Source organism: Megalobrama amblycephala, linkage group LG21, assembly GCF_018812025.1.
Source record: "Megalobrama amblycephala isolate DHTTF-2021 linkage group LG21, ASM1881202v1, whole genome shotgun sequence".
In the NCBI taxonomy this organism is placed as follows: Eukaryota; Metazoa; Chordata; class Actinopteri; order Cypriniformes; family Xenocyprididae; genus Megalobrama; species Megalobrama amblycephala.
In genome coordinates, this window is record NC_063064.1 from 19,156,718 (window position 1) to 19,183,062 (window position 26,345).

The window sequence follows — 26,345 nt, forward strand, 5'->3', positions numbered from 1 at the left end:
GAGGGCAACAGGTCAAAGAGAAGGTGGGGTGGATGTGAGTGGGATCCAAAGTGATTTTCCTAGCCCTTTTTCTCACTCTGAAGGTGTTTCTCAGTTCTTGGAGGTTGGGCAGTGGGGCACCAATAACCCTCTCAGCAGTCTTGACTGTCCGTTGTACTCTTCTGATGTCTGATTTGGTGGTTGAATCAAACCAGACAGTTATAGATGAACACAGGACAGACTCAAAGATGGCCAGAATTGTATCAGCAGCTCCTATGGCAGGTTGAACTTCTTCAGCTGGTGAAGGAAGTACAAACCTCTGCTGGGTCGATGTGGGTAGACTGTCCCACTTCAGGTCCTGAGAGATGGTAGTGCCCAGGAACTTGAATGACTCCTCTGTTGCTGTTTGTGACGGTAAGTGGGGGGAGTGCTGGGGGGGGGGGGGTTTCTCCTGAAACACACAATCATCTCCACTGCACGCATCTCCAAGCAACACTCTAAAATGATGTTCCTGAATGAATCAGTGTTTGAACAAATCAGATGAATGAATTATGCAATGACTCATTTGTCCCTACCTACTTGCATAACCTACGTAATGTAACCTACAGGAAGAATCACTGAAAGATACCCATCAAACAATCAGAGTGAAAAGTTCAGGAGAACCTCTACTAAATGTTCCATAATATAGCATAATGTACTGCATTCCTCATAGTTGCTTGTCTCAGACTAAATTTAATATTTAAACAATTCAAATTAATAATAATAAAAAAAAAAACATAACGAGCCAAACTCCAACCTGCACACTGTGAAAAACAGAAGTTGAGAAAACTGGAAGCAACCAGCTTCAGGACTTTGAGTATTCTCAACTTTTAAAAGATTTGATGTGTCAGCTTAATTAAAGTTGGTCTGACATAATATAACAAGTTCTGTAAACTCAAAAATAATGTTTTATTTGTCTTTACTATTTAATATTTTTAGCTGGTCACACTAAACTGCGTAAAAATGTGACTTTATTTCATTTTTCAGTCATACTTTAGATTAAGGTCCAATTCTCAGTACTATGACTTTTGCCTCAAACTCCTAATTAAGCTTATTAATAGTTAGTAAGGTTTTTGTTAAGTTTAGGTTTTGGGTAGGATTAAGGGATGTAGAATATGATCATGCAGAATAAGGCATTAATATGTGCTTTAATAAACAGCCAATATCCTAGTAATATGCATGCAAATAAGCAACTATTTAATAGTGAGAATTGGCCGTTACCCATTTTTCTACATTTGATTGTTTATTCAACCAATACAACAGAGTTTGTCTGACAAGTTAGATGTTTTGCAGTGCATCACCCACATGAGTGCTCAAACTCTAAAGCAAACCACTGCACCACATTGCTGACATCCAAAATATTCCAGTAAGCACTGCTGGATTCGGCTGTACCACAAAACCCTGTCAAATGGTATACATGCTTTACCCGGTAGCAGCGCTGAGCTGTGATATGAGACACCCAGTTGACAGTATTAGCTGGAGTAGCTTGATTTGATCAGGCCTATTACAGTGATAACAACGTGATCTGGGAGTTGGGACCAGCACAGATAGTCTCCTCACCCACATCTGCAGCTGACTGATTTAGCGCCTCAGTGTACATGTCAAGACTGCTGTGTCAAGGAGGTCTGGAATAAGATTAAGACATGCAACTTTTTTAATTGAGAAAACTCTGGTGATGAGGCTGGCAGTTGGCTGCTGTTATAAATCTCATTCATGCTTGGCAAAAGCATTTGCAGATCAATGTGATCAAACGCAACCCGAGCAGCCAATCTAATGCAAAAGGGTCCGTTTCAGCTAACAGGCTGATTTTGTCACAGATTACAAGACCATCAAAAATGCATTAAACGCTGCAACTAGGGGCCCGTCGCTGAAAAGACCAAAAATGTCTTGTTTATGGATGAGCCCCATGGTTAGCGATGCCCTCACTGCCTGGCAATAACTTCAAAGCCTCTTGGGAATCTTTCTAGAATCAATGAATAATTGCATTAGTGTCATATGTTGCATGTCATTCTGCTCCCGCCCTTTCATATCAAGAGAATGGCAGATCATTAAAGACAGCGCTTTAGTGTCTCGAAAGGGACAAAATACATTCAAATGTGAAACAGATTTTATGAGAAAGGCTTGAGAGACAGAAAATCACCATTTCCTCGGAATTTAATTATGCTGAATCTTATTCTTCCTGCCTCTCCACAGCTGCAGCTTTTCTGAAAATTTGAACAAAGCCGTTATGAAGTCCTCAAGGCCATCTATACATCTAAACTCAATTCTATTCACACTAAGAAAGCATTCAAATATATTACGGGAAAAAAACAAAAAACAAAAAACAAAACAGTCACTTGCATTGCCAACATTATATAATGAAGTGAGATATGGAACAGCCCTCGAAGGACATCCGAGCACTTATTCCCAATAATATGGCACGCGTACAACACAGTATGCATGCTGTCAACAATTAAAGATGTGAAGAAACACAGGGTGCTTATAATTTGGATACGTTTGGCAGAAAAGAAGAAAATGAGGGAAATTTCCATTATCTCTGATGCCACTTGGCTTATGGTGGTTCAGTCATTACGCCAATGAGAAAAACGGTTTAACCAGACCATAGTTAATCCAGACCTGAAGAAGCCATGCTGCGGTGCTATTGTGGCAAAATATGTGAATTTCTCAGAGAAAAATAGGCTATACCTTTGAAAAATAAAAGCAGGAAGAGATGAAAGCATCTGGTTTATTCTTATTATAGTTCAACGGAAGCATAATTATATCCTTGAAAAAGATTGGAAAGATTTTGGGAGGTGCTGTTTGACTTTTTAGTGTCCCCCTGTGACTTAAGCATATCTTGAAACAAACAGACACAAAATTTAGAGCTAAAGACAGCAGATAATTATAATTATGTTATGCAAACTTTGTAGGATATACTGAAATATTGCAATAATTGTACTTTCATCCATGCTTTTTTAGATTAAAACTTGAATTACAACATAATTGAGATATAGCACCTTCAAATAACATCTTACTCTCTTTCTTGCAAGGACATGCCTTTAATTTTAGCCGACAATCTTGCAAGGATATGCCTTTAATTTTAGCCGACAACCTCTAGATTAGTTCAAATCTTCTGCCAAAAGGATTCTTCCTTCTAACTAGCACTTGTGGAACTGTCTGTACAAAACAAAAAGGTGTTAATGTCTATTTCCATTTGTTAATGTCTAACTTTTATAAATAAGTAAAATAAGCTCCAAGTATGTCTAAAAGACCTGGAGATTATCCAAACCATCAAAATAAATAAATACAATAAAATAAAATCATTTTTGGAGAGAAAAAAACAAACAAACAAACAAACAAAAAACTTTAAAACAAGATTTTAAAGATAACAGTCAAATGGTGTAGTTATGGCATCAACCAACAGGGGTAACAAGGCCATGCTAACCAGCCAGAACTTGAGCCCTTCGTACACAGTTAAACATACTTGAAGAGTAACAAAACCATACAAATTCAAGGCTAACAGCAGTCTTTCATCTTAACTGGGACACATTTTAATTGTTGCATTTTTATTTATTAAGTTCCTGGCTTGGTGCTAATTATCTAAATGCTAGCAGCAGGAAACTTGAAATTCATCTTTAGTTTGTTAACGTCTTTATCAGTTCATTATTGCCCCACCCTCTACCCCCCTCCTCCTCAGTGGATGATGGTTTTACCCTCAAAAAACAAACAACATAAATCATTAAAATATGCTTTCATTAAAAGAGCACCGAGACACATTATTTTCAAAAGAATGCTGAGAGAATCCTGATGACATAGATCACATACTGCTCACTACTTGTTTTAACTGACAGATGCTAGACTTCGCTGGCTTTTCATTCCACTTGGGGCAAAGCATTTTGCAGTAAAAACAAAACAAAACATTCAGATACAAATAAATAAATAAATATATAAAACACCAGTGAGAGGAACACTCTCTGACTATGTTACATCACTTACCTGGAACACAGATGACTTAGCTCAATAAACTGTAGGTTTTAGCAAGGGAGTCTGTGATGAGAAGATATACTGGTAAAACTCACAGTGACACACTGACAGCAACACTGCATTACATCACCACCCTGCAGCTCTGCCCCCGGCGCCAAACTGCTCTGCCTGAATAAAACACCAGTCTAAAGTCCATACTCTGTGCATTATCTCAGCATACAGTATGACAAGACAAAACTGCTACACAAATACACTGTATGTCACCATCGAGCATGAACCAGCCCTTTGTGTACCACTGTGTCTAAAAGATTGTATATTATATTTTATATTATTAGTGAAAATGTTATTTTTCTAATTGAAAAAAAAATATATGTATAATATAATATAATATAATATAATATAATATAATATAATATAATATAATATAATATAATATAATATAATATAATGATCTGTCAATGATCTGAATAAAACTTAATAAATAAACATGAATTTCTGTTTAAGAGGGGTTATTAAATTATATTATTAATTTGAATTAAAAGTTGCCTTGAAAAATTAACATAATTTTCAGAATGTTCACATGCTTAATGTCAAAATATTCTTTATTGAATAGTGACCTATACTGCATAACCTTAAACAATGAGTTTAAAATTTTGAAATCTTAAGAAATGATTTTATGTCACCACATTTCTTGTTTTAGTTTATTTCTCTAAAATGTTCAGTTTATTTTTAAGGCTTAAGGTTAAAATTGATTTTGAAGATTTTGCCAGATTTTCAATGTGGTCTCAGGCATTTGGAGCTGGCTCTATTCATGTGTTGTGCATGTTGGATGTGAATTTTCTTGTCTACCCTTTGATTATCTGCCTGTCTGTGCAATGCAATGCTATAGGGACAAAATTGTTTTCCAAAGCAATTTGCAATTTAGACAAAATGTCATCAGCACTATTGGATCAAATTACAGGCATTAGTAAGCCGCCACTTTCATTCACACCTCTCATTTGGATCTCATGTCTATAATTCTCAGCATTCAAGTCGAGTCTTGACGTAATTCATTTTCTTGCCAGCGATCTGCGAGGTCCAGCACTTCCCTCGAGCAAGTCACTGATACTCACAGAGAAAGCAAAGCACAGAAGTGTTGAGCAGACTGTCGATATCCCCCGACCATGACAATCTGCATGCAAACCTAATTCTTTGTCTTTTCAGACAATTGATTATTAGCGTGTAAACATGGGCAGAATTAGCAGAGGACAAAGGCCTGGAAAGATCAAAACAATGTTCTAATACCTAGTAAGCTGCCACACGGCCTTCAAAGAAAGCATCCTAACCATCATGGAACTTCATAGGTAACCGATTTGGAAATGATTTTAGAGAAAAAAATTGTAAAAAAAAAAAAAAAAAAAGTAAAATAAAAAATTACAATAAAAATATGAATATTTATTAATTGAATTGAATTGTTCCGCCTTCTAAGTAAACGAGCCAATAACTGATTGATAAAGTCATTGCGTCACTGCATCTGCCGTTAGAAGCTATGGTTCCCATAGAAACCTGAGACTTGTGCTTAGGACTGCACGTTCAGGTTTTTCTAGCCTGAGAATAAAGCTTTTTTAATTATATTTGAGCATAAGAAACAACATTTATGGGACAATCCATGTGTTATTTATTGTAAAATATGTTATATATTGTGAGTTTTTGAGATTTCAGGATTCTGCCATTCAAATAGATAGGACTTGGTCTTGGACGCCCAAAATATCTGCCCAGAGGCGTTGCAAATATGGCCGCCGAGTGAACAGGCTTTCCTTGAAAGGGACTTTGGCTTTTAAAGGGTATTGAGGACCAGCTTGTCCAGACCAGCTTAAACCAGCTAAGATCAGCAACCCAACTTAGGATTTTCAGCAGGGTACACTCTAAAAAATGCTGGGTTAAAAACAACCCAAGTTGGGTTGAAAATGGACAAACCCAGCGATTGGGTTGTTTTAACCCAGCGGTTGGGTTAAATGTTTGCCCAACCTGCTGGGTAGTTTTATTTAAACCAACTATTGTTTAAAAATTGCTATATGGCTAGCTTAAAATGAACCCAAAATAGTTGGGAAATTAAAAACCAGATGCAATTACAGGCAACAATAATAGACAAAAGGTGAATGTTTATTAATAAGCTTTAATATTTTATTAATATAAATTTAATAGTTTATTAATATAAATTTATTAATACGCAATTTAATAAATGTTTATTGTTTAATAATTATTCATTGAACATTAATAAATGTTCATTTCCAATATACTTTGGGTTAATTTTAATTAAGCAATACAGTAATTTTTAAACAATAGTTGAGTTAAATAAAACTACCCAGCAGGTTGGGCAAACATTTAACCCTACCGCTGGGTTAAAACAACCCAATTGCTGGGTTTGTCCATTTTCAACCCAACTTGGGTTGTTTTTAACCCAGCATTTTTTAGAGTGTATTTACAATTACTTTTTTAAAATTCAGTCACAATTCTAAAACAATGTGTCTTTGAAGGTAGTATAATATTATATATTATTATAAATTGTTATGTATATTCTGACCTATTGGAAGAACCTTCTTGTCTTGTCTGGAGCACACCTTTGATGTCTTTAACACACTAGGTTTAGAAACAAAGCTTAAATCAGACAGGAATCTTTATTAGCTAATATCAGAGCTAAACAAACTTTTAAAAGTTGAAATCCTCATCTTGGTTTCCATAGTATGCCATCAGTATCTCTTATTTCACAATGAAGGTGAGAAAGACAAGAATCGTCATCAGCATTAGTTGAAATGATGCAATTTTATCTGGGAGTTGAACAGCACTGCCATTGCCATTGGCGTTATGCGAGCAGTGGCTTATGGGAAATAGCATGGCTATGTGTTATTAGCACTTGTTGAGATATTGCTTTAGATACAATCTCATAACTGTCATAGCCACCATAGCAGTGCACTCAATGAAATTGCTCCAAATCTCATATCTTTTCCTCTCTTTGTTCCTCTCAACGTGTTTCCTTTGTGTTCTTCTTTTTGGCTGCCACTCTTTGGCTTGAATGTACTGTGAATGCATCTCTGCTGCTGTTAAAATACTATGCTATCCAGTGTAGCTTTGTTCTATAAATCACACCTGATAAGTGGTGCTGGTTAAAATCCGACAACGGATCAATTTGACCCTCGGATTATACGTTTTGTTTGTTCTGGTCAACAAAAGAGAGGAAGATACTTATCTTTTCCCATTTGTCTCACTACAGACAGGCTTCAAGAAAACTGGCAGCTTTTTCTTTACCCTGGGGATGTTTTTATCTGCTTTTTTGGTAAATTTGACTTTGTATTTGTGTATTAAACCCATGTCACAAAAGTCAATGATGTCTAATGATTTGGAGTGAGTGTTTCTGAATATTTCTGGTACTTCATGTTTGAGCAAAAAGATATTAGGATGTTTCTACTAACATAGAGAAAGGGGCTCTCTCTAGAGCAGGGGTTTTCCTCAGCCATAAATTGTAACCACATTTTGAAATACACTATAATTCAAAACAGAGTCAGTAAGATATTTTTTTTTTCTAAAAAATTAATACTTTGATATATATTTTAGATGATTTGAGCTTTGTAATATGGCGCGTTATCCTGTTGGAAGTAGCCATCAGAAGATTGGTACACTGTGGTCATTAAGTGATGGACAAGGTCAGCAACAATAATCAGGCATGCTGTGGCATTTAAATGATGCTCATTTGGGGGGCTCAAAGTGTCCCACAACATTACACCACCAGCAGCAGCCTGAACCATTGATACAAGGTAGGATGGATCCATGCTTTAATTTTGTTCATGCCAAATTTTAATCTTACCATCTAAATGTCACAGCAGAAATCTCATCAGACCAGGCAAAGTTTTTCCAGTCTTCTAATGGCCAATTTTGATGTTTTTTTTTTTGTTTTGTTTTTTGTAAATCAAAATTGTAGCCTCAGTTTCCTTTTCTTAGCAGACAGGAGTGGCACCAGGTGTGATCTTCAGCTGCTGTAGCCCATCTGCTTCAAGGTTTGACGTGTTGTGTGTTCAGAGATGCTCTTCTTTAGCCTGGATGCCAGCCGAACTTAGCCCCGCCCACAACATTTTGAGGTCGGGGAGTTCGGTCTGGACTCGATCCGTAGAGGAGTAATTATGCCCGAACAGAAACTGTTCGGACCAATCACATTGTCAGGGCGATGACTGACAGATTATCACCAGAAACGTAATCAGCCACGTCATCAAAGAGCACTTGGGGAGTTTGATTGACAAGCGATCTAACCAATCAGAACGGCGCATCCGCCATTTTGTCCGACAAAGCAGTCAGGAGTTAGAAGATTAACCTTAAATTTTGCATATTGACGTCTTTCCACGTTTGAAACAATATTCATTCTCATGTTCATTCATGTTTATTTGATGCTATAAATGGACTAGTAGGAAGAGATGGTCGGTTCACGAGCCTCTTGAGCTGAGGCGCTACAGCAATCTGTCACGATCATGGTCACAACTCATTAAAGAGCCACAAAACGGTTTTTATTGTTTGAATTTTTTTAATAACTACACAGTTTGAAAGCTGGGACTTTGTTTAATATCATAAGTAACCTGCTCTGTCTCGTCTGTCGATGTGTTGTCAGTTTCCTCTTTGCTCTGCGATGTATTTTTCACTCTGTGTGGCGTGACAGCGCCACGGCTTGTCGGACAAAGCAACAGTAACTAAGGGGGGCGGGTCTTTGCGAAAGGTCAATTAGTTTACAACAATGATGGCTGTTGAAGAAATGAGATGTGTAGATTCCGCCATCGCGTCCGTTATAGAAGATATCGACAGCGCATTAATTTTAAAAAAGGCAATAACAAGGCATTTGTCGATGGGAAAGATGTCTTTGCCATCCTTCCTACGGGATTCGGCAAAAGTTTGATTTATCAGCTGGCCCCGATGGTCGCTAAGAAGAGTTCTGTTGACAACTATGCGTCGCTCAACATACGTCACTTACTCTGTAGCTCTGATTGGTTGTAGGTCTATCCAATTGAGGTCTTTCCTGGATCGGTTGAAATACGCCCCCATAATCAAAGCCCAATGGAGCAGTATCAGACTCATATTCGAACTAGAATTGAGTATGACCACGTCAGGCTAGCTCTTCTTCAGACCTTGGTTAGAATGAGTGGATATTTGAGTTACTGTTGCCTTTCTATCAGCTCAAAACAGTCTGGCCATTCTCCACTGACCTCTGGCATTAACAAGGCATTTTTGCCCACACAACTGCTATCACCGGATATTTTCTCTTTTTCAGACCATTCTCTGTAAACACTAGAGATGGTCGTGCATGAAAATCCCAGTTTATCAGCAGTTTATGAAATACTCAGACCAGTTAGTCTGGCACCAACAACCATGCCACATTCCAAGTCACTTAAATCACCTTTCTTCCCCATTCTGATGCTCAGTTTGAACTTCAGCAGGTCATCTTGACTATGTCTACATGCCTAAATGCATTGAGTTGCTGCTATGTAATAGGCTAATTAGATATCTGTGATAACGAGCAGTATGTATGCATTTTTTAAAAAGAAATGCTGTACTTATCAACCCACAGACCTCGTGCTAAAACTTGGATCGCCTAAGGGTTTGTGGACCGCCAGCTAAAAACCCTGGCTCTAGAGGAAAGGCTTAGTTTTGAGTTAGGTGTCCAATGGAAAATAAATAAATAAATAAAAGATCAAATTTATGTCTGTTTTCTTTGAAACAGACTAACGTATGTTCCCTAAGCTTCAGGGATTACCCGTTACTATCCTTTATACATCAGATGAATCATAAGATGGAGATGTGAGTGAACATCAAAGATGAGGAACATAAAAAATATAAATGCTCCAGATGGGAACAGCACCAGGAGTGCAACCTCTGCACAATGCTCTCTCTGCAATATTCCAGCCCTACCCATCAAGTCCACCAGTGTAAATCACAAGCTTTTTTTTTTTTTTTTTTTTTTTTTACAGTGTATTTAGCAAACATACTGGCAAACAGTCGAGTCTGTAGACTCAATACATGCTCAAGGGCACAACATTCATGGTGTGGGACTGTGATCCTAGTAATTCTTCAGTTCCTACATCACACCTACTTAAAGGTGCCCTAGAACTTTTTTTTAAAAAGATGTAATATAAGTCTAAGGTGTCCCCTGAATGTGTCTGTGACGTTTCAGCTCAAAATACCCAATAGATTTTTTTAATTCATTTTTTTAACTGCCTATTTTGGGGCATAATTAGAAATGAGCCGATTCAGGGTGTGTGGCCCTTTAATTCTCGTGCTCCACGCCCCAAGAGCTTGTGCTTGCCGTAAACAACATAACAAAAGTTCACACAGCTAATATAACCCTCAAAATGGATCTTTACAAAGTGTTCGTCATGCAGCATGTCTAATCGCGTAAGTACAGTGTTTATTTTGATGTTTACATTGATTCTGAATGAATTTGAGGCTGTGTTCCGTGGCTAACGGCTAATGCTACACTGTTGGAGAGATTTATAAAGAATGAAGTTGTGTTTATGCATTATACAGACTGCAAGTGTTTAAAAATGAAAACAGCGACGGCTCTCTTGTCTCCGCGAATACAGTAAGAAACGATGTTAACTTTAACCACATTTAACAGTACATTAGCAACATCCTAACGAAACATTTAGAAAGACAATTTACAAATATCACTAAAAATATCATGTTATCATGGATCATGTCAGTTATTATCGCTCCATCTGCCATTTTTTGCTATTGTCCTTGCTTGCTTACCTAGTCCGTTGATTCAGCTCTGCACATCCAGACGTTAATCCTGGCTGCCCTTGTCTAATGCCTTTCATAATGTTGGGAACATGGGCTGGCATATGCAAATATTGGGGGCGTACAGTCGGTGTTATGTTGAGATTCGCCTGTTCTTCGGAGGTCGTTTAAACAAATGAGATTTATATAAGGAGGAGGAAACAATGGAGTTTGAGACTCACTGTATGTCTTTTCCATGTACTGAACTCTTGTTATTTAACTATGCCGAGGTAAATTACATTTTTGAATCTAGGGCACCTTTAATCAACATTCTTTATGTAAGCGGTCCAGTGTGATCTTGCATGTACAAGTTGGCAGAAAAACAGTGATAAAATATCATCACTATTATTATTGGTTTTAGTCGTAATGTGTATATATATAGAGAGAGAGGCAAAGAAGGCAGTGCCTCCTCAAAAAAGTGGATGAGAAAATAATCCATAGATAAAACAATGCAACAACGCAAATATTACAAAACTTTATAAATTACTTATTTTCCTAATGTAACACTGTCCAACAGCTACACCAGCAGGTAAGTTTGCAGCAGGAGTCCACGTCTCTCTTGCCTCCCCTGAACCCACTGAGTTTTAACAGACCCCCTAAATTGTGTCATGGGCTTGGTGGGGGGGTAATTGAGAAAGAATGGGGGAAAGTCAAACTATATCTACACTTTTAATTTTACTATGAAAAAAAATGCATTGAAAAACAAAAAGCTTGCAGGATAAAGCAAACATTGACTACAACAATCAATTATTAATACACTGCTCAAAAAAATTAAAGGAACACTTTGAAAACACATCAGATCTCAATGGGGAAAAATATCATGCTGATATGGACTGGGTAATGTGTTAGGAACGGAAGGATTGCACATCGTTTGATGGAAATGAAAATGATCAACCTACAGAGGACTGAATTCAAAGACACCCCGAAAATCAAAGTGAAAAAGTGATGCTAGTCCATTTTGTTGAAATTTCATTGCAGCAACTCAAAATGGTACTCAGTAGTTTGTATGGCCCCCACGTGCTTGTATGTATGCCTGACAATGTTGTGCACCAAAAGGAACTCAGGACCCACTGCATCAGCGTAGTGGGTCCAAGGATGTCATCCCGATACCTAATGGCAGTCCCTCCATGGATATGCCTCCCCAGACCATCACTGACCCACCACCAAACTGGTCATGCTGAATGGTGTTACAGGCAGCATAATGCTCTCCACGGATTCTCCAGACCCTTTCACGTCTGTCACATGTGCTCAAGGTGAACCTGCTCTCATCTGTGAAAAGCACAGGGTGCCAGTGGCGGACCTGCCAATTCTGGTGTTCAATGGCAAATGCCAGTCGAGCTCCACAGTGCCGAGCAGTGAGCACAGGGCCCACTAGAGGACGTCGGGCCCTCAGGCCACCCTCATGAAGTCTGTTTCTGATGGTTTGGTCAGAGACATTCACACCAGTGGCCTGCTGGAGGTCATTTTGTAGGGCTCTGGCAGTGCTCATCCTTTTCCTCCTTGCACAAATGAGCAGATACTGGTCCTGCTGATGGGTTATGGACCTTCTACGGCCCTGTCCAACTGCCTGTCTCTTGGAATCTCCTCCATGCTCTTGAGACTGTGCTGGAAGACACAGCAAACCTTCTCGTCTCTGTATCGTCGCATTGTTGCCCATCTAGTGCACCTGTTGTTAATTTCATTAATACCAAAGCAGCAGAAACTGATTAACAACCCTCTGCTACTTAACTGACCAGATCAATATCCCAGGAGTTTAGCTGACTTGATGCTATTCTCTGATTAAAAAAATGTTCCTATAATTTTTTTGAGCAGTGTATTTAATTGGTTCTCTCTTGTTTATGCATGGGTTCATCATTTCTTTGTATGACAGCCTGGCCAAAAATTATGTTTTTAATTTGCCGTATTTCATTGCGGTATCACAAATAAAACAATTGACTTCAAGCACAACCAGAAAATATGCTTACAAAATTTTAAACACATTTTTTTATAATATTTGGATAACGGGTGAAAATGTACATTTTCCTAGGCCGGAAAATTTGGCCATGCTGGTATATAAATAAAACCAGACATGTTTTATCTTTAGGTAACTGGGTTGCAAAAAAATGTTTTTTGTATATAAAATAAATACAATATAAAAGTTCATTAATATTTAGTTCAAGCTCCTAATGTTTACAAACATTGACTTTCTGAAAGCTAAGCACCTCCTTTCACTGACCATTTAATAACACACACACACACACACAGTTGTTAACACCATCATCTGTAATAAAATCTACTCTCACATCAACATAAAGTGGCACACTATACTATACCAAGGATAACATAGTGCATAAACCCATCTGTCAGGAAGCCAAAATTGAATGATAACACAACGTGACTTAAGCCACGACTGGTCACAAGAGACGAACAGATTGGAGAAGGGCGAGGCAAGGTTGGGTACAGATTAGAAGTGAAATGAACAGCCCTTGGAAGGATGAATTATAACAAAGATAGAGGCTTTGAGTGGTTAGGGAGGAAGAGGGGGGTGAGATGTGTCTCTTGCCCCCATTATGGAAAGATAAAACAGAGAGGAGTGGAGAAGGGCTTTATCCCACTGCTATACAGCTGAAAGTCAGCCTTTTAAGTGCAGAGTGAGGCTGAGAGTGACCTATCCTTACAAAATCCACTGCTTAAACACTTAAAGTGGCACTCAGTCATATTTTCCTCACTAAAAAGGGTTTACACAAAAATGAATAGCACTTTTGTCAAATATGATTGAAATGATGTAAACTCACACAAGATCAGTCATACACTATATTGCCAAAAGTATTGGGACATTAAATTCAGGTGTTCCAATCACTTCCATGGCCACAGGTGTATAAAAGCACCTAGGCATGCAGACTGCTTCTACAAACATTTGTGAAAGAATGGGTCACTCTCAGGAGCTCAGTGAATTCAAGCGTGGTACCGTGGTTCCATTCGTGAAATTTCCTCACTACTAAATATTCCACGGCCAACTGTTAGTGGTATCATAACAAAGTGGAAGCAATTGGGAACAACAGCAACTCAGCCACGAAGTGGTAGGCCACGTAAAATCACAGAGTGGGGTCAGCGCATGGTGAGGCGCACAGTGCGCAGATGTCGCCAACTTTCTGTATAGTCAATAGCTACAGACCTCCAAACTTTGTGTGGCCTTCAGATTAGCTCAAGAACAGTGCATAGACAATTTCATGCTCCCAACATTGTGGGAACAGTTTGGGGATGGCCCCTTCCTGTTCCAACATGACTGCGCACCAGTGCACAAAGCAAGGTCCATTAAGACATGGATGAGTGAGTTTGGTGTGGAGGAACTTGACTGGCCTGCACAGAGTCCTGACCTCAACCCGATAGAACTCCTTTGGGATGAATTAGAGCGGAGACTGCGAGCCAGGCCTTCTCACCAACATCAGTGCCTGACCTCACAAATGTGTTTCTAGAAGAATGGTCAAAAATTCCCATAAACACACTCCTAAACCTTGTGGAAAGCCTTCCCAGAAGAGTTGAAGCTGTTATAGCTGCAAAGGGTGGGCCAACTCCATATTAAAACTTACGGATTAAGAATGGGATGTCATTAAAGTTCATGTGCATGTAAAGGCATGCGTCCCAAAACTTTTGGCAATATAGTGTATTTGTGGCCAAGAAAAAAAGTTGTCTACATTTAGTGGGTCACACAGTCATGTTGAGATCACATGACCAGCCATGTCTTTTTTTCTACTACCACCAATAAGAATAAGTTTACTTTATATAATGCTACCCCAGTGCTTAAGGTGCTTTACAAAATGCATAAAATAAAATTTATAAATGACAATGATTTAAACAAAAATATGCATACATTTTACATAATGCATTTTATTATGCTTATATAATTTGTAAGTTTTTAGAATATTTTTGTTGTTTATTTATTACATATACTTTACAATGCATTTTGTGAATTTTGTTTGTTTTTCATGCATATTAAGTATGTGTTGTTGCTATATTTCATAAAAAAACCAAAATTAATTTATTACATTTTTGAAAAAAAAATCATAAATCATCATGAACACTACACATGAATACTTGCATTTTAATGCATTTTATAAATGTTTATGCATTTTATAGGTTATTTTTTATTTTTTATATATTTTATGGAATACAAAAATACATAGTATAAATTATATAAACAACAAAACATTTTATATTATGCATTTTGTGGATGAAATATTTATTGTGAATTTTTTGCTCATATATTTTATGAACAACAGAAATACATGAACTTAAAATGTACTAAATACATAAAGAAATGTATACACTTAACACAATGCATACAAATACATAAATATAAAAGTACATTAAACAAAACAAGCATGCCAAACAATTTAACAACGAACACAAACAAAACCCAACATAACAGTCGAGTCAACAGCATAATCCAGAGAAATGCTATAGATCAGCATGTCTGCAATTCACCACTCCAAACAGAATAAGAGTGGAAGAAGAATATGTCCAAACAAGCAGTTCATGCTGGAGCTGGAGGAGGGGGGGGGGACAAATCTAACAAAAAAGATTCTTACAATCCAAGATGAGTGGATGCACAGAAAGAGACTTCTGCAATAAAGCAAAAACAAACAAAATTTTTCTAGCCCAAAACAAACACAGACAAAGCCATTTGTTGGGATTAATCTCCCCACTCAACATGCCATAATTGTTAAGGTCAATTTTAAATTAAAAAATAAAATAAAAATAAAAATCACTGAAAGCTTTTTTTAGTAATGGCTAAAAAATTTTGTTTTTTTTTCATTACCAGGAGCATAACTAACATCATCACACAGAGTGATGGGTAGAATTAATATTGCCCCGAGCCCACAGGGACAGCACTGCCCTCGCCTCTCCAGATGCCTTTGAGCTTGGCGGACTCAGAGGTCAGCGTCTCATTTTACACCGACAAAAATCTATTACAAAACCCATCTTTCTGCACAAAGAGTTATACCCAGAGGAGGAGAGGGAGGTTTCTTTAATTGTTTCTCCTCTGCCACACAGCTGACCCAAATAGCTGTGGTCCACACCGTAAAGATAAGCACAGGACGAGAAGCAGCGGCCATTGATCTAGATCAAAACTTCAAGCCACTGGAGGATGAAGAGTCAGAAAGGGCAAGAGAGACGCTTCATTTCGACAGTAATGACCATGTTCCACGATTGATTTACAGCTGTCAATACCACTTAGAGTTACCACAATTTGTACCAGCTGTGAAAAAAAAAAAAATCTATCCCCGCATGACCACAAAGTTGCAAAAGTGATGATAAACTTAAACTTTTTTTTTTGTTTGTTGTTGCTGACAGATTTTTTTATTTTTTATTTTTTTGAAGCCATTTAAATGTACTACATTTACTCCACTAAATTTGACCTTATTCCTTTGGCTAGATGGAGAACTACCCTCATGCTGTGTTTTCCCTACTTATTCAACACACAGTTTCCTGCTGGCATCTGTTGGAAAAATGTGTTTCAGAGTGCAGTGTGATGCCCATGTAAACCTTTTTCTAAAATCAACTCAGGGTGCACTTCTCTGGCACAATCAGCCCTCTTCAAGCTGTTGCCTCTTTCAAATGGCATTGCTGAACCTTTCAGGCATACATCAAGTCCAGCCAGTTTGTTCTGGCTGCTTCAAAAAGAGGAATAGAACTTCTTACATAGGGTTTAGAAAAATATCTAGATGGCAGCTTTACAATGGGGGAACATTTGATTCTTCTGAACAAAGACCCATGCACGGCCTCTCCTGGTCGTGCTTTCCGTTGAGAAAACTTTCTCCCTAAACTGCAGCATGACAAAGCAAAAAAAAAAAAAAAAAAAAAACCTCACTTACTCAAAAAAAAATAGCACTCAAGGGGACTTAATTTTTTCCCCATATTCCTGAAGAAAACCCCTTTTTTTTTTTTAAAGTTACCCCAAATGAAAATCTCATTCCTATTCTAATGCAAATGTCACAATCAGCCTTTGATCCACTCCTAATCGCTCAGTAAACACAGCCTTGTTTGATCATTCTGTGATAGCAAGATGGATTTAGAAAATCTGTTTTGAGTCCAATGATGTCTGCAATGTCATAAAAAAATGTTATTACTTATAGCAGAAGATTTTTAAAAGTGTCCTACAGAGGTTTTGCTGTCTTTATCCAGAGTATGGCTCAGAAATGGCCTATTCTCAGATGTGACAATAGAAATTAACACTTTACATACAAAAACGCACATATTTAAACCAAAAGTTAAAGGTGCCCTAGAATTAAAAATTGAATTTACCTTGGCATAGTTGAATAACAAGAGTTCAGTACATGAAAATGACATACAGTGAGTCTCAAACACCATTGCTTCCTCCTTCTTATATAAATCTCATTTGTTTAAAAGACCTCTGAAGAACAGGTAAACTCAACATAACACCGACTGTTACGTAACAGTCGGGATCATTAATATGTACGCCCCCGATATTTGCATATGCCAGCTCATGTTCAAGGCATTAGACAAGGGCAGGACATCTGGATGTGCACAGCTGAATCATCAGACTAGGTAAGCAAGCAAGGACAACAGCGAAAAATGGCAGATGGAGCAATAATAACTGACATGATCCATGATATCATGATATTTTTAGTGATATTTGTAAATTGTCTTTCTAAAAGTTTTGTTAGCATGTTGCTAATGTACTGTTAAATGTGGTTAAAGTTACCATTGTTTCTTACTGTATTCGCAGAGACAAGAGCCGTCGTTATTTTCATTTTTAAACACTTGCAGTCTGTATAACTCATAAACACAACTTCATTCTTTATAAATCTCTCCAACAGTTTGTAATGTTAGCTTTAGCCACGGAGCACTATCAAACTCATTCAATATCAAATGTAAACATCCAAATAAATACCATACTCACGCAATTAGACATGCTGCATGACGAACAATTTGTAAAGATCCATTTTGAGGGTTATATTAGCTGTGTGAACTTTGTTTATGCTGTTAAAGGCAAACCAGGTTAAACCAGGGGTTTTGAAAGTATGCATGGGGGAGAAAAAAAATGTAAGCATTATAGATAATTTTCCAGATATTCATTTTATTAAATTTGGCTTCAGTACATTTTAAATAAACAATATAAAAATGTATAAAATGTAATTTCACAAACAACACGCTGTCTTTATATTTTAACATTTAATATTTTTGTTATACACTAAAAATAGGTCTTTACATGAAAATATACACACTACTGTTCAAAACGTTGAGTTTCTTTGGAACTACAAAAAAAAAAAAAAAAAAAAAATGGACAACCATTTTTGTTTACACTTCATTTTGATAGCATATTCTTTTGATAGACATTCTACTAACTATAAGTAACTTTGCAAACATACTCTCATTAGAGGCAGTCGTGGCCTAATGGATAGAGAGTTGGACTTGTAACCCAAAGGTCATGGGTTCGAGTCTCAGGTCCGGCAGGCACCCTCAATACCACGAGTCCTGAGGTGAGACCCTTGAGCAAGGCACCGTACCCCCAACTGCTCCGGGTGTGTGTTCACAGTGTGTGTGTGTGTTCACTGCTGTGTGTGTGCACTTGGATGGGTTAAATGCAGAGCACAAATTCCGAGTATGGGTCACCATACTTGGCCACATGTCACTTCACTTTCAGAGTATTGGCAGACTAGACTGTTAAAAGACTGTTAGGTAACCACTTATTTACACTGCACACATCTGCGGCGTGTTACGGCTGCGACGCAGCTACCGGAGCTGATCGGCCACTCTAGTCAATGCTTGTGTTTACACCAGCCACACCGTGGCACGTTTCAGAAGCGTCCCAGAAGTGGCTCGCCATGCTGCTTCGCTAAAAATAGGCACCAAGTCTATTTTTGACAGATGCAGCGTCCAAGCCGCACAGCTCAAATAAAAAATAAAGTCAAAATAATCATCCTGTGAAGACTCCTGCTCATATTTCACATCACTAGGAGGCCAGAAATTGATGACAAGAGATTCAAAGTTGAAAAACTTGAACATTTTTTGTCCTTAAGTATTACATTTCTCCCTCAGGAGAAATTTGTCTTAGGCAATCAATCAAGAGAGCAGATCAAACATACAACAATCAACTATCAAAAATAAATAAATAAATAATAAAATACACAACAATATACATCTCCCATTACACAGTAGTAAATATTACATTACCCTTCACCTTACCCTCGCCCACACACAATTCATCACTTATTGTTCAATAACTTAACTGATAATGGAATCAGAGAAAATTTGAACCTATTTAACTTACATATTGGTACCCTATATCTCCTGCCCGAGGGCATCAACTTGTCGTCCATAACTGGACTTTTAAGTGTATTAACTTCATCTGTAGGCTACAGCAAAATAAAATATGGCATAGCAATAAACACAATTAAACCGGACAAAATATAACCATTTAGCCATTAAAACACAAAAAAATCAAGGTAAACAACGTCGGACAGGCAAATCTAGTGGTCTCGCGAATCCAGCCGCTTCACTTCTGAAATGCTTCTGGTGTGAGTTGACACCGCGTAGAGGACAGAACAAAACCTCGCTGGAGCCGTATCGCGGCGCAGGCGCGTACAGTGTAAACAAGGGGTTAGGGTTACGTGTTAGAGTTTTGGTTAGTAGGATAAGTTGAAGTACTTGCAAGGTATAGTCAGTAAAATGTCTGTTGGGGAGCATCAAAATAAAGTATTAACAGATATTAAATAAACCATCTACTAATACTGTAATGACTGGTAGTTGACATGTGGTCACTTATATTTAAAAAGGGGGGTCCCACTGGAATCATCAAATTTGGGGGTCCTTGGAATCGACTGGTTTAAAAACCACTGCCTTGAATAATTAGTCAACAAATTGGTCTTAAAGAAGAACAAAATCATTAGGCTGGTTTCCCGGTTGATCAGACCACAATCAGACAAATTTCACAGTGATTTCACATTCTTACATTCAACAAATGTTATGGGTCTTGAGAAGTGTTTTAAAAAGTGGCACTATTTTTAATTTGAAATGCTGTCAAAAAACACAACACTCATGGTGCAAGATGCTCTAAAAACTGTCCAAATATGCCTGTTTGCATGTGTATGGCATTAAGTGCAGCATGTTGTCAGCCTGCCAAATAAAGAACCACCAAAATCATAAAGATGATGACAAAACTTGACCTCACTAATCAACTAGAATCAATCATCGTGACCCATCACTAAAAACAACACTTCAACTATTTAACAAATAGCTTTGTTGAATGTGTTCACAGCATTTTAATAGCATACTGTATTATAGACACTCAACATAATGAAAACAGCCAATGCATAATGACATTCAGTACATTTTGCATGTTGTTCCACTTTGGCACACTACACAAATAAGGCATTCTGGGACCATCAGATGCGATTTCCTTTGGAAAAACAACTCTGAAATAGATAGGATGATCATCACTTTCCTTTAAAAACCCATGTAATTTAATGGGACACAGCTTCTGAGAGGAATATTAAACAATCTTGGAGTATGGAATGCAGCTCGAAATACTGTAGCAAGTCTGGTTTATTAGATTTTCTAATTAATTTCTTTATTTTCACCCCACTTACTCGGCAAAAAGCACTGTACGTTTAATGAACGAAGGTAGAGACCTTTAAAAAAACTAATTGAGAAGAAATTTTAGCATTTTTTTTTTTTCCCTTTCAGAGATAACACAATCTCAGTGGCAGTAATTCTCTAAGCAAAATCGGTCTTTTAGGGGCTCATTAGACAGCAACATTACATTTAGAGCATCATTTGCTCTGGAGAGTTTCCTTGTGTGGATTTGCACTAGATATAAAGAACTTAGCATCTTTGATTTTTATTTTTACCTCAGAATATTGATTCAAAGCTTTTCAGAGCCATGTTCAGCGTAAATATCAGAGGACATCAAACAATTACGTGGACCATTTGTTTGATTATTATTATATGCTGTATTACCCTCATAAGCCTGAGTTACTTGGCAATAATTTGCTACTTCTGCAACATCCAGGGTATTTAAATCCTTGTTAAATAATTAAAAAATCATGCTTCCAATCATTTCATATAGGGCATCTCACCTCAGTGCTATAATTTGAAGCTTTAATGAAAATCCTAATAATCACATTGTTTTCACAGCCTTCACCTCAGACAGCCTACACAGCATAAAGCACCGCCTTCAGAAAGCAATCTCGATTCTTTGGAGTCGTGGGAAGGTAAAAATATCCAGAAATCCAGTATTTTTAGCTACGCCGAGCAACTCTCGGCGAAGACTAAAGAGCTTTTTTTCCCGCCGAGAAGCAAATTTGCATGACACAATTACACAAGGGCTTCTAAAATAGCAGAAAGAGTGACATGTGGGAGCCCCACAGGAGTGCACCAACTACACAAAGTGAGAATGCACAGATCTGTTACTATAGCAACCAAGTGTAGGAATTTTTCAAACCAGGAATCGGAATGCGGTGCCTCACAGGTTTAATGTTAAGGATCCATTTTGTTATTCAGTCTGAGATCAACACCTCTGGGTCAAGAGGTCCTCTGCGGTTGACAGTACTGTACAGCACTAACAAACAAAAAGAAAGCGGTTGAGGTAGCATTCCTTTATGGTGGTCCGAAAGACAGGCGTGTTAATCTGCACACTCCTCCACTCCTTAAAGCTGCATTATCTTGCCAGGAGCAAAGTCATTTGCATACTGTAATGGTGTGCTTCAGTGTCAATACTGGTAATGGGATTTGCTGAGACGTGGGCTACAAACTAAGCCGGAGAAACAACCAAAGTGTCCGGAATATTAGAGCTGTGTGGGAGCCAGAACGCAGAAGATGTGCACATGAGAGTTAAAGGTTGACCTTACTTTGAAAAACAAAAATGAGCTTTCTGAGATGTTGCTGGGTAATATTCACAGCTTTTCATTGAAGGCTAACCTTGAAAACGCATTATGTTGATGACTCGGCAATATCAGACATTTCTCAACCGCTATTTCAGTTAAGCCTGTTCCTTGTTAAAAATAGGCCTACGCTGGAAAACATTTGGTGTAGAAACAATATCTACTCTTAGAAATGTTTTACACTGAATTACAAATAAACAGCAAGTAACACTCAACTAAACATTTTGAAGTATTTTCTTGTAAAAAGTACTCCAATAATCTTTTATTTACAACTTCAAATAATTTTATTACAGTGAGAACTTTGTTAAATCTAGCTCACACGCTGACTAAAAACAAGCTTTATCTAATACCAGGCTGTTTAATCTGCATGGCCTATCGCAGCAAACCTTTCAGTGGAATTTAACGGCACAAGCCGCATGAGTCCTGAGGGCAAATCGGTGTTAAACTCCCTCTACTGTGTGCAAACCGCTGCCCAGCATGTGTAAACCTGCCCTCTGTAAAGAGTAATGAGCAAGAGAGGGTTAATCTGGTGAGATCATAGGTAATTCGGAGTGGCACTCAACAGGCAGTGAGGCGGAAACCCAGCGTTAGCAGCCGTCACCGTCGAGCTGCCCGGTGGGACGGGGCCGAGGCTATCTCTTCATTAGAATGACATAATCAGTACAAGCACAACGTGAGATGAACTGCCAGGCGTTTCATTGAGGAAAATTCTCCCAGGATTCTAAGCGTACGCCCAGCACCATGGCCGTAATATAAAATAGCTTCAAAGTGGTTTCTAAATCTATTTTTAGCATCACCCGTGCTGCATTATCAAGGCATCAATGGTTAGTCTGTAGTGTTATAAAAGCACATTCCAGTGGTCTCACTGGGAAACAGGGACATATATGTGTTAATTAAAGCCTTTCTGCAACATCGCACTTATTCAGGATGCTGTTATGCATTTGGACTACTATTTGCATTAATATTTTTACTTCTAAAGATATGGCAAACGTGGTGGGTGGGCTCCTCCTTGACTTTGAAGCCTGTGCTCAAGAACATTATAAAATCTGAGGTAATCTATTTAAAATGTTAAAAGAAAAACATTTTCTGCTCATTTTTAATAGTTTTTTTTTAATATATATATATTAACACAAATTTTACAATTCGTTTTTGATTCACAATTTTTTTATTTTTTTTCGATTCAATTCGATATCAATTAACTGGGGCATGTATCCCAAGTTGTTACATTACTATAATATTAAAGGTTAAAATATACAGATTTGTATAGGCTGCGTGAATTTAAAATACACATAAGAAAGTTTTTAATAATAATAATGCTATAATAATACATTTTAACATAAATATGCAATTAAAAATGACTTGCTTTTTAAAATATAAACACAGCGGTCATAAACCATGATGGATTTATTCAAACATTCATTAAATATTGAATAACAGGTGAAGTAAAATTACAATTAATATACAATGTAGTGCATATATTTAGCAAAACGCTCCTCTCTACAGTTAATTTTTCTAGCTAACTATCAAGTTTATGGACACTGAATGGCTTTTCTGAGGTAAAAGCAACATTACGTGACATTGTTTACAAGCTGTTTTATTGATGTCTGTCTGTGGTTGAAACACTGATTGAACGATTACATGAGACAGGATTCATCATGTGAAAACAGCATAGGCTAGAAGATCAATTCTTGGGATTTAATAATCGATTTCAGTTAATCAAAATGAGTATCGATTTATATAGAGAAATCTATCATATTTTCCCAGCCTTAAACAACACTACTAATTATTCAGAATTACTATGACCACTATTCCACTCTGAGCAATCGGAATAAAGTGCACCATAGATCCATGTAATAATAAAGTAGCCTATATTTTAAGGCTGGTCAGACTGCTGGAACAAACACCAACATTTTAAACATTCTACAACAGTCTGTGACATAAATCATTTTTGCATTGTCTCAACAAAAGCCGTAATCCAAAAATTGTTGCGTTTTGTTGAAGCAGTGTGAACTAGCTTTCATTCATCACATATTATGCATGTAAAACACCAGTGGATATTGAAATGCACACTCCACTCAAAACTTGATTTGCTGTTGTCATGGACCTGAAGCAGAGGCAGCTATTAAGACAAAAACGAATCCTCCAATCAGGCAACAAACCTCAATTTGGCATGAGTGATTTTTGGCAGCGCTGGTTAAAGAGCCTCTCCATAGCAATATCCTTTATCTGAGCAGCAGAGGAAGCCCCTCAGCCCGACAGAGAATCTTAAAGGAGAAGTCGGGCTATGGTGTGTGTTACAAAACCCTCAAACTGGGCCCGTCAAGATAACAGCATCCCCGTAATGAACAACCCACAGCTGCGATCTTTTATTCAAACAGCCTCTGTGTCATCTGCCAGAGCTGTTTATTAGATATTGTAAATCCCAAAGGTTGATATCAACCAGGGTTACAATTCGAACACAAGCAAAAATTGAGAAGTCGACAGTTTAGTCAAATAAAAACCCGAGATTAAAGAAACTTTGACAGCCAAGTGCAGATAATTGATTTAAAATGTATCGGGCCATGTAACGATCAGCAGTCATTGGAGACAGCGGGTTGGTTCATATTACCACCTTGCGGTTTTGATCAGACTCCAAAAGGCGATTTTGACAGTTCTGCCCGCAGAGGCATTTCCCTTAAATTGCGGATGTCAATGTGCAAATAGACATTTCTTCTCAGCTCTTAAGCCAATCAGCATGCGTGCTTAGCATCCGTTCATTATCATGCGAACGTGTTCTGTTGCAAAAATAGGGATGTGCTTTTTGCTATTTCCACAGGCAAATAACTCTGAGGATATGAATTAGGATTTGAATATAAAAAAATGTATTCTCAATCTTTCTGTCAAAAATCCCCAGCAAAGTTAACTTTCATCTGGGCAATAAAGAGCCAATCATGCAGGGAAGAGACCTTGTACCAACAAACAAGCTTCCTGGAACCTGTACTGATTCAGTGGGACTGTCTAACCGTTCAGTATGATGTATGAGACTATAGCTAATATGTAAAGTGCTATTAATCTCTTTTTGTTCTGTCTGGAAAGGTCAGCATTTGCAAAGACAAGTCTGGAGACAGTAGATGTGTCGCATTTGTGAACAGAAGGTTGAATCAAAGACAGTGTTTTGCTCTTAAACAGATATGGCCTCAACCATCTGTCTGTGCATGATTAGATCACAGTTTTTGACTGTGTATTGATATACGGTACATCCACAGCTATGAGATTTGTCCATATTGGTTTTACTACATTATAAAGATTTTACTTTAGGGCAGTCTGTTCATATATATATTGCATATGTGATAAATGCAGCTATATACAGTTTAATTTATTCAGAAATGTCTCTTGCAGAAATGCTTAACTAATCCATTCTCTCCCTGCTTTGCAATACGCTAATAGTGGGTGGTAAAATGTGAAGCATCCAGCTGGGATCCATTAAGACAGAGCTATTATGACCAGATTAATATTAAAGATGAAAAATTTCTGTGCCACTATTATCAACAAACAAAACTGTAAAAATTATTCCTAAACACTCCCCCGGTCTGTATATATAAAACGGTGTTTATATATATATATATATACTTTTGTTGAAGCCATCAGCCCACAATATTTCAGTTTATTTTAAAGAAATCATGGTGGAAAAGCTACTTTACCCATGATTTTGCAGAGAAGTCACAGAATCACAACAAGCAAATCTTGCCAAAAGAACATTTCACGCTGCCATGAAGCACTGTGATTGACCTAATAAGAGTCAATCATCATATGATCACAAACTAACTCAATATTTGTATACATACCATATGCATATTTTGCAATGCTATATTGTTTCTATATCTATAATCAACATCTTAAAAGCAATAGTTTTATATTTCTCCTTTTTTAATTTGACTATGACATTTGCAACACTATGGGATTGTAGTGCTTTCCCTCATTAAAGTAATTAAATGGTCAAACATACAGAGCAATATTTCAACAAATTAAAAAAAAATATGTGGATATGAATTATAAATTTGAAATATAATTTTACCAGTATATCATCTTAAAGTCGTCATGAAATCAAAATTGACCCTATTTACTTTGTTAGCGCATATTACTAGTCTTGTGGTGAACAATTAATCCGTGCAAGTTAATACACATAAAAAAAATTGTTTGGTGTGGTAATCTTTAATCAAAATCTGAAAAGTTACTTCCGGTTTGGAATGGCGTTCCTTCTCTGATGACGTCAGTTTGACGGCTTGGGTTGAAAACGCTTAAACCACTCCTCTCCAACTGTTAGTCTGCTATGAGCGAGAGGATGAGCGCTAAAGTAAAACCCTGCCCTCTATTCAATATTCCATTTCACTTGGAAATACATCACAACACTGGAGAAAAGTCGTTTGCAACTTCCAGTTCACAGGGACTTTTAAGCTTCCACCAAGAAAAAAAAAAATGCACAAAACAATCAGCCTCTAAGGTTTTTTTTCCTTCTGTAAATAAGACACATGATTGACGGCAACTGCATTTGTATGAAACAAGAGCAATCGTTTGAACAAGTCTGCAGTGCGATATGCAAGACATGGAAGTATCAGAAGGTTGCATTGATCAGTCAGATATACAGTGTTTCCATGTACAACAGTGAATACTAATGCATATCTGACCATGTAATGTAGCTGACCAATA

At 37.5% G+C, this 26,345-nt stretch overlaps 1 protein-coding gene across 5 annotated transcripts in view; it reads right to left on the minus strand.

Moving 5' to 3' along the window:
- igsf21a (immunoglobin superfamily, member 21a) overlaps positions 1-26,345 on the minus strand; it is a 268,267-nt gene that overhangs the window by 125,992 nt on the left and 115,930 nt on the right. Inside the window, exon 1 of one of the 5 annotated variants that reach the window (XM_048173325.1) lies at positions 3,994-4,129. The exons of the other annotated variants lie outside the window; for them this stretch is intronic. The gene's annotated coding sequence lies outside the window, so the exon portion shown is untranslated. Of the gene's footprint in view, positions 1-3,993; positions 4,130-26,345 lie in introns of those variants that run through there. 5 annotated transcript variants of the gene reach the window in all.